The 17,122-nt window shown below is 40.0% G+C and overlaps 1 long non-coding RNA gene across 2 annotated transcripts; it reads right to left on the bottom strand.

Moving 5' to 3' along the window:
- Window positions 1-289: 289 nt before the first annotated feature.
- LOC116513792 lies at window positions 290-17,025 on the bottom strand. Of its 2 annotated transcripts, XR_004256035.1 has the most exons (3): window positions 16,857-17,025; window positions 4,291-4,397; window positions 290-1,755 (listed from the first exon to the last, which is right to left on the bottom strand). It is a non-coding gene; the product is annotated as an uncharacterized LOC116513792 (long non-coding RNA). The 2 variants fall into 2 exon arrangements; XR_004256036.1 differs by lacking the exon at window positions 4,291-4,397.
- Between the last annotated feature and the right edge of the window lie 97 nt (window positions 17,026-17,122).

The raw sequence follows: 17,122 nt of genomic DNA, 5'->3' as shown, positions 1-17,122 counted from the left end.
AAAACAAAACTGTTAGTCACTGTAGTCTAGTCCTTTTCTTAATTCATCTCTTTCAGCCATAAAGAACATTTAAAAATACTGTTAAATGTTATGATAAATATTTAATATCTAAAACTCATGAGAAAGAACTGGAACTTTAATGCCAGCATAATTTTAAAAGATATTCCTCTTATTTGCAAAATTTACAAGAACAATCTAAAGGTAACATAAATGGTTCTAGTTGATAATACCATCCAATCTGTTCAGTACAGTTAAGTCAGGTGGCTTTATTTTCTACAATTTTATTTCATTCAGTTTCTACAGCCAACTCCAAATTACTTAACAAAATTACATCAGGAGAATTGGCATATTGATGAACAGTTTTCTTTTAACCCACGTTTTTTGTATGCAATTTGATTTATTATACATGGTTTGTAAGCACTTTCTCTAATGTATGCACACAGTTGTGTGCTCACTATTTGAGTGGAAAATTGTGATGCAAAATAAGAAACAAATGAGAAAACTGGAATGAATTAGGTTTTGTTTCATGTACTTATCTAGAATGTGCACATCTTTCCAAACCTAATTAAAGCACAAAAAAGCACATCATGAGCTTACTTATACATTAAAGGTACAAAGCGAAAAAAAGAAGGGTCTAATTCTAATGTAGTCAGCCTTATTATTTCAGACTCCATTTTACAGGGAACTCAAAAAAACAACATACCCAGGCTGAAATCACACATACATTTACAAGAATTTCAATCATTAGGAATCTTATCCCACCTCATTTAATGCACAGTTGAAATTATAATCCATTTGCTTATTTTAAATACATTATGAATAAGCAATTTCCCCACTGTTTTAATTTGGACAGTGAAGAACAGGGTCCAGTGACTCACAATAACTACATTGGCTACAGTAACTAACTTCACTTATTGTGCTAAGCAATCATTTCACCTGGCTTACAGCAGGGATGAGCAATTTAGATCTCTGGAGGCTGCACTGTACATTTTGGATAGCCATCAGCCATTACAGTGGATGATGATACAAAATAGGCAGCATTTACTTTGATTTATTTGTGTAAATCCCTGGTAGTCTCAAGTCTCCAGTGACCTCTGAGAAGGATTACTTTCATCCACCTCTGCCTCCAGGCTTCCAGAAGTGACAAGCTTAGAAGACAAGCATATCAATTTCATTACTAAATTTTGGGTTCTCCGGGTACTCGTGAAATTGACAAGAGTTTCCAACAATCCCGACTTTCAACAATATGAACCAGAAATTGAGGAGTCTGTAAAAAAGACAAAGCACCAATAGATGCTCGCAAATAATGGTAAAGGAGCAATATTACATCTATTTATAAATACCAAACAATATTTTTACACAAGGAGGAAAAACAAAAATGCATGTAATTCTATTAAAAAAGGATTAAATGTGTGCTTCACAGACAACATACCGGTTCATAGCACAAAAAGTATATGGTGAATGAAACAAGAGTTGAAAATTTACCATCCTTCAGGATCTTCAGTTCTTTATATGCTTGAAAGAAGTCCATCTATATGCTTGGAACAAATCAAGATCTGGATTGTTATGCTTTGTCTTCCTTCATTATCCCATTTCTCTGCTGTAGGTCTAGGAAAAAGGGCTGACTTGTTTTAGGTTAATAATAGCTGTGATATAGATCTGCAAAACAGCTATCTTTAGAATACCACGTGGAGTTCCACCTTTCCATCAGGCATAAGTGCTTGAATACATCTATATTTCCATGCATGAATTCATCTAACAAAAAATCAACCAGAGAAAAACAAAGATGTTGGGAAGGGCTTTTCTTAATACAAGTAGCTGGAAATATGACAATTATTAAACTGTACATAGATCAGATAGAGAAAAGTTGTAATACTAAATTAAGTTAACAAGCAGTGAGATTATTTTTACGTAATATATTAACTTAGGGAAACAAACTAAAACATGTTGACAGCCACATGTTTTGATGGCTTTAAAAAGGATTAGATTACACAAAGGCCTAATTCTCACAGGGAAGTCTAGGGAAGTTTCATCACAGAATGCTCAAACTAGAAAATGCTTAGAATGGAATTTGAGGGTTAGAATGGAACATTCGAAAACATAGTTTCTGCATAGTCCTACTTAATTAGCAAGTGAGGGTTCTTATGATCAAATGCTTTAACATGGGGGGGAGGGGATCTCTCAATGTAGAAAATTGAAGTTTCCCTGTAACACTTTACAATTTATAGTTAAAAAAATATATGGCAGCCACTTTCCTCTGAGTGGCCAAAGTGAATACCTGTCAGCCTCTATATAGCTTTGCTTGCTATCGGCTGCCATAGTAACAGGGAGGGAGGGGGTTTGGTGGGAAATCGTGCTGGAGGTGATATCTCTAAATGAAGAGGGAGTTATGTTCTCATCATCTTCTGTGCATGCTGAATGGTCCTGTTTAGGTTTCGTCAAGGTCAACCGTCTCTGCATACCAGATGGATGAGGCTTCCTAAAGATGCACCCCACATGACACCCTTGGGGGCTAAAGATCGGATATTTAGCTTGAGGTTGTTGGGGGGAGAGATTTGGGTAAATATCTTTTGATATGTACAATTTCGCGCCTTTTAGCCTCAGATCTTGCTAAACGTGCGATGCTATCACTTCATATTCAGTAAAAGTATCTTTTCTCTAAAACAATGGAGTTGGGGTTTCCTTTTTTGAATTTTGAAGGAGGTACATCTGACAATACCCCTTTCTTATTGTAGCTCTTGAATCCTAAAATCTGAAGGTTTCCCCCCACAAAGATAAGGTTTGTAACTCTGGATATATTACATTTAAATGGCACATAAAAGAACAATACAAAATAGAATTGAATACTTCTGAGCATGTTGTTGGGTTTTTTGCAAGCTAAAGGAAAAAATGAAAAAGTATGATACAAAGATTTGCAGAAGTTTGCTTTGTAACCCTTAATCTTTGTTCGGCATTATGTGCAAACAAGTTCCTATTTTAGGGAGAAGAATTCTAATCTAACAGCTTGGTGCACAGTACAGTGACTACATCAGAACAAGCTTTGTATGCAAGCTCATCAGTTGTTGAAAAGCATAAAACACTAGAGGGGAGAAAAAGTACAATTATGAAGGTATTAATTTTGAATTAATTAATAATTAATTATTAATAATCTTGAATAATCTCAACAGTTAATTGCTCTTAATAATCGGGAGAGGAAAGAGCAAGGAAAATTACAGTGGATTGTAAACCTTGTTTGCTCTGAGACCAAACTGGTTTTAAAGTAGCATGCCATGGATCACATTCCAACAAGAAGATAGGATCAGGGCAAAGTAGTGGGTGGAATCAGGGAAAAAATTAAATTTGATTAATTCTAAATAGTTATGTTGCTTAAATACCGTATTTTTTGGAATATAAGACGCACCAAGATTTTAAGAGGCAAATTAAAAAAAATGTTTTTGCACTCTGCAGACTTCCCAAAAACGGCCCGTTTTTTGTCAAAAATGGGGCATGCATAGCCTTTAGGAGGCTTGTAGAGTGCTTCTGGGGGCTGAGGGGGCAAAAACGAACAAAAATGGCCCTTTTTCGCTCATTTTTGCCCTCCCCAGTCCCCAGGAGCACTCCTAAAGGCTATGCACAGCCATTTTTGCAAAGGGGGCGGGGTTTCAGGAGGCCAAAAACGCTGTATTTGCATTTTTAAGACGCACCCAGATTTTCACCCTCTTTTCTGAGGGTAAAAGGTGCGTCTTGTACTCCAAAAAATATGGTAAGTGCAGTTAATATGATTATTCTCCACTCGTAAACAACTTTTGTCACAGTAAAAACTGCCATTGAAGGATGCGTTTCTGAGCTAAAGAAAGTGTTTATGGAAAACAGAGAAACTACTTTCTCTAGCCTCTGAATGCTGCTGGGGGCATCTTCAGAATGGTCCAAAGTCAACATTTCACAGAGGGCTGCTCACACACAATGAGGATGGCATCGGTCCAGTCTTATATACAGAGGAAGAATATATTTCGATCTAGAATTTCTTATTTGGAAAAGAAAAAAGTCCCCCAATTTTCCATTAGGCATTTGGAATGGAAGCATCTAGGAAAAGCTTCATAGAAGAAAGCAAATCCAAATACTGAAATAACAACTAAACAGAAGGGAATGATGAGTTACCAGGTGGGAGGTCCAATGGAATAAAAATGACAATGGGGAGAGCATAAATGGGTATTGTTAAGTTAGGCGATCATGTAGACACCTTGCTTAATGACCATCACAACCAGAGATCATAATGGGCAGGATACATTATGGTCATTAGTTGAATACTACCTGTATCTTTATGTATATCCAAAGGGTGGGGTGTGCTACATCAGTGCAACTCTGCTTTTGCCATTGCCTCCCTTAAGAGCCCCATGGGATCCTCTGACCATGGATGCCTGCAGTACAAATTTCACAATGACATAATTATCCAAATGCCACAACTTGCAAACCTGCATCAGACTTTGCAATGTGTGTGCGTAATTAGGGTACAAATGCTTCTCAACTCGCAACCATTCTTTTAGTGTCCAAAGTTACAATGGCCCTGAAAAAGCATGATTTGTGACTGGTTCCCACATTTATGATTGTCGCCGCACCCCCCCCCCCCCCCAGTCGCATGATCAAAATTTGGGCACTTGGCAACTGGCAAGTTTTATGACTCTCACAGTTTTATAACAGCGGCAGCTTCCCGGGATCATGTGATCACCAACTGCACCCCTCCTTAACAAAATGGAGAAAGCCAGATTTGCTTAGCAATCACGGGATTCACTTAACAACAATCGTGGCAAAAAAGTTGTAAAATTGGATGTGACTAACTTAACAACTGCCTTTTATAAAACAGAATTCTGGTCTCAATAGCGGCAGTAAGCCAAGCTACAAATATCTATATTTACATAATGATGTCATAGGTGTGGTCATTTTTACATCCCTGCAATTTGTTTTAGTCATCATCGTTTTACCAAAGATTAATTGGTACATCTATAAACCTTGGGATTCTGCACAAGCCAGCAAATTCCAATTTATGTGTGTGGCTGATCAAACAACATAGCATGTATTATTCATAGATTTGAATATATTATTGAATGTCCAAATAACCACACAGTAGCCAGGATGTGACGATTATAAATTTTAACATCCGCTTTATACATGCCTAGAATAAGGCTGTAAATCAAGTGGTGGAAGAAACCACAGTGGGCATTTATGCTGGTTACCTTCCCCTGTGCTTCTCTTATCTCTCAGGAGAAAGAGCCACAGAGGAAAAGATTGACTGGAGGCATTGTAATGCTAGAATAATGTAGTTGTGAATCAGACCCAGACTGCAGGGAAACACTGAGATGTACTTACGCATTCTGACATAGGCAAAAACTATATGAAAAGAATGGGTGGGGTGGGATGGGGAGAATGAATATGAAAAGGGAATTGAACAGACATTTTTAACTCTATTGGCCAGTTTAAAATATCTAAATTCCTGTCCTGGATATAAAGACATCACGTTATTAAAGAAAATCAGTAACCTAAAACAATTCTTTGAATGATGAATTTCCTGAATTCCTGTGAATTACCATCCTTCCCCTCCAATGCTGAGTTATGTTGCTTTTTCCAACCCCCTCTAAAAATGTCTTAGGACAGGGGTGTCAAACTCGCGGCTCACGGGCAGGATGTGTCATGTGTTGGCCCGTCCACCCCATTTTAGCAAAGGGGAGGGGGACAAGCCACGTTACGTCACATGACGACAACATGATTTGACATCTGTCTTTGGAGAAAGACCATTGTACTTACCTGAACGGTCTTTCTCGGTGCGCTGTGTGAGAATCCAAAGGAATGGGTTAATTTTGGTCTGGTTGCCTAGAGATGGAATTGAATAAACTTGGCCATGCCTCCCTCTTTCACTCAGCTCGTCAGTTTTTCAATGGAAGGTGTGGCCGTTTCAAGAGATGAAAACACTTGAGATGTTCTGCTAACTGCAACACCACACACCAACTAAGGAAGGACGGGTCTAGTTGGAGGATCAGGATGGAAAATACAGAGGTCGCTGCGGATAGACAGGGCCGCCAACTCCAAGACCCTCTGAGCCAAAGTTATGGTGACGAGAAAGGCCACCTTCAAAGTCAATAACTGAAGGCTGATGGAACGGATGGGCTCAAAGGGAGCCGAAGTCAAAGCTTCTAACACAATGGGCAGCTCCCATGATGGATAGCGGTGGACCATAGGCAGTCGGAGGTTAGCAGCGCCCCTCAGGAAAGCACAAACCCTGGGGTGATGTGCCAGGGAACGGCCTGCATTGCCATGAAGAACCATGGAAAGAGCTGCCTTTTGTCTTTGCGAGGTATTAGGGGCCAGTCCCTTGTCCAGGCCGTCCTGGAGGAATTCTAGGACTTGCAGGAGTGATCTCGGGGCTATTCCCAGGGGCGGCACCATCTGCAGAAGACTGACCATGTCACATTGTACACTTGCGTAGTGGATTGATGTCTGGCCATCTGGATGGTACAGATGACGCGTGCGGAAAAATTGTTGTGCCTCAGCATGTCCCCCTCAATGGCAAAACAGCCAACTGCAGCCACTGAGGGTCCAGGTGGAGGAGGACCCCTTGGGTGAGGATTATCCTGTTGTCTGGTATCCGCCATGGGGGGGGGCATGGGGAGATCGGCGAACCAAGACCTACAGGACGACCATCAACACCTCCGCCTGTTCCAACAGAATCTTGCGAATCACCCTCAGGATGAGTGGCAGGGGCAGGAATGCATACAACAGCCCCAGGGACCAGGGGCAGCGAAGAGCGTTGACCCCATCCACCACGGGTGTCTGAAACCTGCTGAAGAATCGAGGTAGATGAGTGTTGGCTGGAGACGCAAACAGGTCCACTAGCTGGACCTCAAACCTGTGGGACAGGTCGAGAAAGAGATCCGGATGGAGTTGCCACTCTGCCTGGTCCACAGTCGTCTGACTCAGCCAATCTGCTTGCACATTCGTGGAGCCGGAGATGTGGTCCGCCCTGATGGAAAGGAGGAGAGACTCTGCCCACAGGCAGAGTGCTTGTGCTTCCAACATCAGATTCTTGGAGTCCGTGCCTCCCTGGCAGTTGATGTGTGCTTTGGCATCCAGGTTGTCCATGAGGATCAATGCGTCTCACCCCACCCCCAGTCTCTGAACTCCCGAAGGGCGAGATGGACAGCCCGAAGTTCTAGCCAATTGATGTTGTTCGATACGTCCTGGTGGCTCCAACATCCCTGGGCTATGCAGGAGTGGGTGTGAGCCCCCCAACCGTATAGGCTGGCATTGGTCGTAATTGTGACCCAATCCGGTTATCTAAATAGACAACCTTTCAGCAAGGCCGAGGAGGTCCACCAATAGAGAGAGCGGATCACCTTGGGGGACAGCCGCACCGTGATGTCTGGAACTTCCCTGTGCCTCCTCTGGTGGGGCAGGAGGAACCATTGAAGTTGCCTTGAGTGACATCGTTGCCTTGAGTGAAGAGGGAGGCGAGGCCAAGTTTATTCAATTCAGTCTCTAGGCAACCAGACCAAAATTAACCCATTCCTTTGGATTCTCTAAGCAGCACACTGGAGAATCAGCAGAAAAACACACAACAATATCTCCAATTAGCACACATACCTAGGATAACGTTCAAGTTAACACAACAAGCAAAAAGCCTTTAACTTAATCCTTTACACACAAAATCTATTGTATTATATATTTTGAATTGTATCTCTTACCTCACATACTAAGTTTGGCTTTATCTTTCAAAACCAGCTTTGAAAGCACTCCTGTCTATCTCACTCTACATCTCCTGCAGAAAAAGTGTTCTAGGCTCACATGTCTAGGATGCCTTTTGTTTCCCTTAATTTAAATGAAAAGCCAATTGAAAAAGCATGTTTTTTATTAAAATACAACATTTTTGGATTTAAAAAATATGCAACACAGGTAGGCTTCAACTACAATTACACCTCTAGAATATTTTCTTTTTGTTTTAGTGCAATCCAAAATGACCACATCCGGGGCCTCTTATCAATGGCAAACACAGCTGAACTACGGCCGCAGAGCAAGGTTATGTCAATCTACTCCTAAAGGATAAGCACTGATGAAGTAAGTTATGTCCATGTATAAGAAACAAAGTCTGGAGCATTCATTCCCTTTCTGTACACATCACGTATTTTATTGTTGCTTAATTTTTAATACAGGTAGTCCTAGACTTACAACATTCGTCTAGTGACTGTTTGAAGTTACAAAGGCACTGAAAAAAGTGACTTGCAACACTTTTTCACACTTATGACTGATGTAGCATCCCCATGGTTAGGTGATCAAAATTTGGATGCTTGGCAACTGGCATGTATTTATGATTATTGCAGTGTCCCGAGGTCATGTGATTACATTTTGAAACCTGACAAACAAAATCAATGGGAAAGCCAGATTCACTTAACAATGGTGTTATTAACTTAACTGCAGTGATGCATTTAACAACTCAGGCAAGAAAGGTTATAAATTGTGGCAAAACTCACTTAACAATTGGTTTGCTTAGCAGCAAACTTCTCCTTTTCCTTCTTTTTTCCACTCTGTCATATATTTATGGACTTGAGTTTTATGCATATTTTTGGTCCTCATATATGGCTGGGTAAGCTTTTATTTTCTTATAGCTCTGCCAAAGTTATTTTTATGTGATTTCCTACCTGTCTTCAGAAGAAAAAAATAGAAATTGATGGTGTGCCAACTACTCTGTAAAAGATTAATAGCAAGACCCCTTCCAAATGGCTGGTTTGCCCTCTTTGATTTTATTTTATTTATAAATTTATTTAAAAAAGAGAGAGAGAGAGCTTACCACAATCACTGGGCTGCACATAAAGTCCATGGGACTAAATGCACTGTGCTATCTAAAGCTACTTTTTCTAAATTGGTGCCTTCTAAATGTTTTAGTCAAGAACTCCTCTCAACAGAGGAATTTTGGAAATTATTACAACATATCTGGATGGCACAAAATTAGGAAAAAAGCCTTAGAATTTGAGATACTTTCTTCTGAATATGGAAGCTTCTTCTGAAGGGATTCCAACTGATACACTAAATCAGGGGTGTCAAACTTGATTTCACTGAGGGCCACATCAGCATTGTGTTTGACCTCGGGAGGCAGGGTGGAGGTGGCCAGCTATACGTGACTCATGTCAGGGGTGCCTGTGGTGGCCCGGGAGCTCTGCCAGCAAAAATGTGCTATTTCCAGGGTAACCCTGCGGGTCAGATATAACCACTCCGCAGGCCGGATCCAGCCCCCGGGCCTTGAGTTTGACACCCCTGCTCTAAATGGTTTTTTCTTTCCCTAGTTCTTTGTCCCTTTCTGGTTTCAACTGTAACATCTTGAATGAGTTTCAGCTTTGATTTTTTCAAGCTTTGCATAATGCTTTTATTGACTTGGCTTTGAATTGCTGAGCTTTACATATTTGTATTTTACTATACAGCATTGCTTAACCTTAAAATTTCTGACTGATCCCTAGACAAGCTGTTTGCAAGCATCTTACAGATATCACATTTTCCTGTACTTGTACACTACAATAAGCCATAATGCAGTTTGCTCAATGCTAGCTTAAAATATTGGGCATACCCAGCCATTGTAAATTATTCAACAAATCACAGCTTAAACAAACCATGGCTTAAGTGCAGCATGTACTCAGGTAAAATATTGGATCTTATTACTCAGTACTTCCTACTGATAGTGACTCGTGAAGTATGTGACCATAGCCTTTTTGAATTCTACTTGGTAATGCCAAGGATGAAACCTAAGACCAGAAGCGTCTATGGAGATTCTCAGTCATCCAGGTCATGGTTGTCTCAAAGGTGCTTTTTCACAGGGCAACTGGACTTTCTGGTTTTTCTTTGAAGATGTTTTGCTTCTCAACCAAGAAGCTTCTTCTGCCCTCTTGAAAAAGGACCTTTGGGTGCTGAAACCAGAAACCACATCCTCTTCAGGCAATAAATAAACAAATCAATCAATCAATCAATCAATCAATGTGTTCACATTCCTGAGAGGTAGCACAAGGAAGCACAAAGTTCATGTGCATGGCATGTGTTAACTCTCCTGTTCCCTTTCTCCATGTTGTCCATATTCTAAAGCTACATCCCGACATAGTGTTCATACAGCGCCAAATATACCATTAGAGGCTTCCAGATTTCCTGCTCTAGTTGATTCTCTAATAGAACCACAATGAAATTAGCTTGTTGCAAAGCAACATGCTAGAAAGCCAATTTTGTTTCCAATCAAATTTCTGGGTCTTGCAGGGCAGTTATGCTAGTACTTTGTTGGCAGCTGTGCTCATCTGGCCAGGCAAAGCATCTTTCTAATTGACACCAGGACAGGTTCTCGGAATTTCAGACGTGGCTACCTTTTTAGGTAGATCATAAGCAACTTGCATGGAATTTTGCTAGAGGACTAGATGAAGATATATGAGGAACATTCATTGAAATGCAGAGTCTGTGCAGGTAGTAAGTAATCTATCACATTTAGTTTGTGTCTGTTAATTAAACAGAAGCCATTAACATGACACATCAAAATACCTACCATTTATAGAAGACATTTTTAGTTTTCAAGCACTCCATGTCTATTAACTAGCAATTCTTAAAACAGTCTTCTAAACTATGTGACTTGCCTCCATATGGCAGATTGGTGAGGGAGGATAAGGCCTCTCAGAACACATACTTCTCTAGCATGTAACACAAAGAACAGTATAATTATACAAATTGCACTGTAATTGGCAGCTGTGTCCTTTCTTTTCAGGCAAGGGAGTAGGTCTATCAGCATTTTATCCAATGATGTTGATAGAGTGGGAAAGAGTTTGGCACATCACCAATTGTAATGCTAAGACTATCGGGGAGCACCAAACCCTCTGCTTTACCACAGCATAGGCACAACATGGCTGATTATAAGAAAGGCTTATAGTTCAAAAGAGGTCCTATGTTTAAATGTAGAAAGATCCAGGTTATATATGTGGCAACTATAAACAGGGAGGTAAAATATATGAATCAAGAGTTTTGAAAAGATAAAAATTTACAGAAGTATAAAGAAAAGAAAGGAAAAGAGGAAAGAAAGAACAAGACAAAAATGCAAAAAGGGAAGAATGAAAAGAAATAAAACTTCCAATTTTAAGTATAAATGCAAAATAACCTTTTATTCTTTGGTTACAAACCTCCCCCCCATCTCATCTCTTTTTTTCTAATCACCAAAACTATAAATAATTTGTTCATTTTTTTTTGTTTGAGCAAAATGTCCATAGGGGCCTTCTAGTCAGCAATAAACATATTGTCTTCTCTGTAATCAAGGAAGGTAATTTCGCTATCTCCACAAGTTCCATTATCTTCATCAACCATACCTCCATTGTGTATAGTACAAAATCTTTCTACTTTTGTGCATATAATAATCTCACCAAATTTATACAGATTGACCTAGAACTAGCTATCTGATCTGGACTGCAAGAGAACCCCAAGATAGAAGCAACAGGTTTTCTCTGTGCTGGTATCTAAGGGCAATCCAAATCTAGTAACCCTACTCCTGTATCTTAACTCTGATAATCTCTCGGTTTAGTGTTCTAAATACTGTATTTTTCGGAGTATAAGACACATCTTCTTCCCCCCAAAAAGAGGGTGAAAATCTGGGTGTGTCTTATATACTGAACACAGCATTTTTGGCCTCCCAAAACCCTGCCCTGTGCATTCCATTTTTCACAAAAATGGACCCACAGAGGGTTTGGGAGGCCTGCAAAGTGCTCCTGGGGGCTGGAGAGGGTAAAAACGAGGGTGTTTTTGCCCTTCCCAGCCCCCAGCAGCATTCTGCAGGCCTTCCAAACTCTCTCCACGCCCTGTTTTTGCAAAAACATGGACCATTTTTTGCTCATTTTTGCCCTCCCCACATCTCCATGGGATGTGCAAAGAGTTTGAGAGGCCTGCAGAGTGATCCTGGGGCCAGGGAAGGCAAAACCTTTTTTTAAAAAAATTGCCTCTTCAAAATCTTGGTGCGACTTATATTCCCAAAAATACAATACTTGCTTTCATGAACAGTATTGGGAACGAGTGCTTATAAAAACACACCATAATTAAAAAGAAAATAAAAACCATAATCGGCATTTTAATGTGTGTAAAACAGCCTTAGCACTTAAAAAGAAAAGAAAAATCAATGTTTGAGAACTCTTGCTAATTCAAACAGTCACAATAATAAAACTTCCAGTCCAAATAGAATACAAAATTTGCATGGCACGACAAAACCGCGCTCGACTAAAGCGCGCCTAATTAAACCGCGTCGCTGACGTCATCAGCAGGGCGACAACAGCGAGCACGGAGAAAGAAGGGCGCTTTAAATAGTGTTTTGAAAGCAAGCCGATTCAAGTTAAGGTAAGGGTTAGGTTTAGGGTTAGGTTAAGGGTTAGGGTTAGGTTTAGGGTTAGGTTTAGGTTAAGGGTTAGGATTAGGATTAGGTTTAGCGTTAGGTTAAGGGTTAGGTTTAGGGGTTAATTTTAGGTTTAGCGTTTACAGCGTGCTTTTTTCTCCATGCTGTTGTCGCGCTGTGATGACGTCAGGTACGCGGTTTCGTCGGGCGCCCTTTAGTCGAACACGGTTTTGTGGTGGAACCCAAAATTTGATGTAGTTGCATGTATATTAACCAGACCCTCTCCCTCGGTAGCACCCATTCTATTTTCTGTTCCAACACTTCTCTACTTTCAATATGCTTCCCATTTTTTTAAAATGCTGGTGTATTGTGCATTTATATTTCATACGCAGCTTGCATCCTAGAACAAATTATGCAAAATCCATTGTTCAAGTTTTATCTCAGTCATCAATTTAACAAATGGCCTCAGTGGCAAGTTAATGATTCACAACAAACTGTGATTTCCTTCTGAAGATTGTTTTGTTTTGTTTCTAAAGGTAGGAAACAATGCCTAAGTGACCCTGGAGAATCTCAAAGCGTCAAGCAGATCTGGAACTAGATGGCAAAGTTGTCTAGAGGATTTGCTGCATCAGCTGCAAGCTATGGCTCTTTTGTATGCCTCAAATGGACAGAGCTTGCGCCACACCAATACAACACTACTCTTGTTGCTTACCCTCCTGCCCCGCCCTGCAGACACACCTACTAGTTAATGTACAGATGGAAACCATCAAGAAACGTTAGGCTAGACTAGAAAGATGAAAAAGTATCCCAAAAGGTGGGAAAGGCAAAATCATTCACAGAGTCTTGGCAGGAAAACTATGTGGCTGTGCCCATGATCACCAGATTTGACTCAAACACGTCTTAAACTGTCACTTCTAGGCGGGCTTCAACAGGAAAGAGACAAAAATTTCTTCTGCTATCTTCTCCTCATCTTTGTAGTTCAGCCAACTAGGAAGTTGTTTGCCTGTGTCCTTTCTGAACGTTATCTGGACATTCTGGATTTTAAAAAATATTTAGCCTTTTTTGCCTAGGCAACAGCTTCTGCATATCTCCATCAAGGCCGTATTCACTACTTTATACATTGTAAAATGTAGGTTGTGGAGAAATGAATGCTTACGTTTGGGATTTTTGTATGTCTGTGTGCATAATTATTATTCAGGGGTTTCTCAAGACCTGAAAAATATTTTAAGGATTCCTTCAAAATAAAAATGTCAAGAAAGGCTGTGTGGAATGGAATAACAAGAGTTGGAAAAGATCTTGGAGGTCTTCTAATCCAAACCCCACACTTAGGCAGGATATCCTACACTTCAGGCAAATGGTTATCCAATCTCTTCTTAAATATTTCCAATGTTGCAGCATTTACAACTTCTGGAGGCAAGTTGTTCCACTTGTGAAGCACACTATAGGTAGCTCTATAGATAGCATTTAGATAGCCATAGTTTTTTTTAGAACCTTTAGATTGAAACTGCGCTCGCCTACTTCAGGGACTAAGTACCAGTCCTATCTAAGCACCATTTCTGTGAATCCTAAATGTATCAGAGTGCTACTCAAAGAAAGTGCTATAAATATGACCTATCGGTCCACTACTGTTAAGTGATATTATTGTTACTGACTCAGGGGAATATGATGATTTAACTTTATGAGTAAGAAATCTTGGCCTAACGTACGTAAGCTAATTATAGTAGCTGAAATTGACGGCATATTTGAAGGAAAGAATCCGTGTAGGTGTACCTACATACTAGTTCCCAGCTTAAAAAGAACTGTTAGAAAAAATAACATTGGAAATACACTGATCATTTTGGACAGAGAATCTCATCTATGCTTTTATGTGCTCTTTATATATCAGTTTAATTTCCAATACACTCACGTAAAAATCTACTGTGTGACAAAACATTGCACAAAATAAACAACCAATTGTGTATTTTTCTTTTCCTCCTTGAAAAACATTTGAAGGAGAAATATTTAAAATATTTTGCTGTTTGAAACAGAGTATCTAAGTTGAATCCTTTGTTCTCACCATCTGCAGGGTGGTAAAAACAAATAAATAAAAGGGTAGTTTTTAATGCCTCATTCATAGGGTAAGTCAACTTCCACATCCTAATAACAGGATCAGTCTTGGGAGACAATCTTTAATGTTCCTAAGTGAGAGGCAAGATATAGCAGTTAAGGTATCAGGCTAGAAAGCAGAAAACTGTAAGGTCTAGTCCTGGTTTAGGCATGAAAACAAGGTGAGTGACTTTGGGCTAGTCATACTCTTTCAGTCCAACTTACTTCACAGGGTTGTTATTGTAGAGAAAAGGTGTACTATATATGTTCACCGCCTTATTTATAAAAATAATAAAGGTGGGATTAAAAAATCTTTTTAAAAAGCAAGCCTAACTAGAATTAAAATCTATGAAGCTAGTCTTGGTCTTAGCATTCAACCAAACAGGCAGATTCCTATTGACCTTGAATATAAAATTTTGCATTCCATGTTCAAGACCCTTCTGAAGAACCCTCAAATTATTTATTTATGATTTCCATGATAAAATCCTAGATAAATATATGATCTACAAAAAAAATCAATGGACAAACACTGTTGTGAAATGAAATAACCGCAACCTCTCTGAACTGGGTTATGAAATCTAAAGAGTTCTGGTGCCGCCCTGAAGAGACAATGAAAGCTGAAATCTTGTAGCATCTTAATTTGAAAGTAAATTGCTTGGAATAAAGGTATTTATTTCTAAGCTGGCAGATACAGGACTTCTCTACATCCATGTCCAGTTTTGGTTCAGTAGAGTGGGTATGTCCAGTTATGACATCTTGTTAGGACTAAGTAAGTGTGCCTATTCAGTTAAAATTCCTGTCCTCTGGAGAATTCATGTAATTCTCACTCTTATGTTATTTAGGAAATTATTGAAGACTTGATTGTTCTAAAGACCTGGGGACAAGGACACTATGGAATCCCTGTTAGTTTTTTAGCCCATTTTGTTTTAGTCTTCTTTTGAATCCTTTGCTTTTCTGGTCATAGGATAAATTGCATCAAGTGGAAACCTTACATGTCAAGTCTTTTGGTTTAAATAAAGACTGAGGCCTAGATGTAATCTCAATTAATTTCAAAATAGGATGTACTTCCAGCCAAGTATAACAGCTTTAAAACCACAATTTGCTTAAGTACAAAGTATTTCAGTTTCATATCCGACTAACTTCTTTCGCAATTATTGATAGTGCAATTACTCTAAGGAAACTTGGTAAAACACAGAAACAAATCTACAGATGCTTTGTTCTGACTTTAATGAGAAATTGAAATGGAAAGTCACAATATTATGGGATAAATCAATGTTATCCTACAAATTTTATGTACACATACACATACTTATATTTTTTGTTAATTGGGGTGTGGGTGGGTGTCACACTCCTTAAATGGAAGGAATCAGAACTCATTTCTGGTTGGGATTTTAAGATAAGAAACGGGAACCTTAAGTCTCTCCAATACTTTAGACACACATTTCACCTGCTGTACCCTCTAAATGTAAAAAGGTTACCCACAATGTTGCCCCTACCTATTCTGGGACTCACAAAAGAAATGATGACAGGGCATGTGAGGGTCCTCTGCTTTTGGCAATCCTGGTATACAGAGTACAAATCCATCAATATTTTACCATTTTATAAGGATCCAGATTTGGTTCCTAATTCAAGATGAAAAGTTAACCAGTAACAGAATACACAAACAATCTAGGCTTTCTTTCTCATTAGAGGTTCCCCATTTACTTATGGAGGAAAGTTAAGAAAGTAAACAAATTTCAGAATGCATGTTCTTTAGTTATTTCCTGGCTATTGAGACAATCATCATTTATTCTGGTTCTTAACAGACAGTATTTATAAACAATTTATTTTGGGGGCAATCTCCTTCCAAGCTTTTCAAAAAGAAAAGAATCCTTTCATACCCTTTTTCTTGAAAGCAAACGCCTCACCTGAAGTTGAACAACTTGTTTCAGAGAGCAATTAATTTCTGGACCATCTGTTATTTACAGGATTAACACGGATAACAAATAATTTAGAAATCGAAATAGCTTCTCTTTAGTAATAGTTTTTGCATCACCCTAAATAACGGGTTCACAGAAAGCGCAGCTGCACACAAAAACTTCCTATGCAGACACCCGCAATATTGCACCTTCAGTAGTTACTGTTCTTACTCGGATTTAAGATCAGCGCTTTCTCCCCCTCCAACGCTTAGTCAGAGCGTCGTTTGCTGAAAATAGCTGCAAGAATGCAGAAAAACCTCCAATGCCACAAGGAAAGCCCGCAAGAATGGAAGTCTGGCCGTGCAGGTGCCTAAAGGCAGCAAAGCGCTAACATGACCACAACCAACTTTAAAAAGCGGCGCTGAAAGGGAGGAGGAGCACTGCACAGCAAAGCCTAAGGTCAAAGCTGATCCAGGTAGAGTTCCACACACCCACAATCCACGAAGCGACCACCCCACCTTTTCCTCCAGTCCACGTTACCCTCAGTCGGTTGCTCTGCAGCTGCCACGAATCCTCCAACCGCAGAAGCAGCGACCGCGCAGACAGAGTCAGCCGGGGTCCGGCAATCCCCTCCCCACTAATATCATCACACGCAGCAGCTCCTTCTCCTCTCCCCCCACGCGCAGTACAGCGTATCCCTCCGCACCAAACCCAACGTTGGGAAGCGGCGGCGGCAGGAGCCGGCGGCGGAGGGATCCTCGCGAGCGCAGGCTACCGCGGCAGC

Source organism: Thamnophis elegans, chromosome 10 (genome assembly GCF_009769535.1).
Source record: "Thamnophis elegans isolate rThaEle1 chromosome 10, rThaEle1.pri, whole genome shotgun sequence".
NCBI lineage: Eukaryota > Metazoa > Chordata > Lepidosauria > Squamata > Colubridae > Thamnophis > Thamnophis elegans.
The sequence above is the reverse complement of the archived record's forward strand: the minus strand, read 5'-3'. Positions and strand labels throughout refer to the sequence as shown.